Raw genomic sequence first — 766 nt, forward strand, 5'->3', positions numbered from 1 at the left:
CTGGGGGGGCTAGGGGCTGGGGGGGCTTGGGGGGGCTTGGGGCTGGGGGGGCTGGGGGGGCTTGGGGCTGGGGGGGCTAGGGGCTGGGGGGGTTAGGGGCTGGGGGGGCTAGGGGCTGGGGGGGCTTGGGGCTGGGGGGGCTAGGGGCTGGGGGGGCTTGGGGCTGGGGGGGCTAGGGGCTGGGGGGGCTGGGGGGGCTGGGGGCTGGGGGGGCTAGGGGGGCTAGGGGCTGGGGGGGCTGGGGGCTGGGGGGGCTTGGGGCTGGGGGGGCTAGGGGCTGGGGGGCTAGGGGCTGGGGGGGTTAGGGGTTGGGGGGGCTTGGGGCTGGGGGGGCTAGGGGCTGGGGGGGCTAGGGGCTGGGGGGGTTAGGGGCTGGGGGGGCTTGGGGCTGGGGGGGTTAGGGGCTGGGGGGGCTTGGGGCTGGGGGGGCTAGGGGCTGGGGGGGCTTGGGGCTGGGGGGGCTAGGGGCTGGGGGGGCTTGGGGCTGGGGGGGCTAGGGGCTGGGGGGGCTAGGGGCTGGGGGGGCTAGGGGCTGGGGGGGCTTGGGGCTGGGGGGGCTAGGGGCTGGGGGGGCTAGGGGCTGGGGGGGCTTGGGGCTGGGGGGGCTTGGGGCTGGGGGGGCTAGGGGCTGGGGGGGCTAGGGGCTGGGGGGGTTAGGGGCTGGGGGGGCTTGGGGCTGGGGGGGCTAGGGGCTGGGGGGGCTTGGGGCTGGGGGGGCTAGGGGCTGGGGGGGCTGGGGGGGCTTGAGGCTGGGGGGGCTAGGGGC

This window comes from Hypomesus nipponensis, chromosome 5 (assembly GCF_054491055.1).
Source record: "Hypomesus nipponensis isolate SF chromosome 5, ASM5449105v1, whole genome shotgun sequence".
Classification (NCBI taxonomy): Eukaryota; Metazoa; Chordata; class Actinopteri; order Osmeriformes; family Osmeridae; genus Hypomesus; species Hypomesus nipponensis.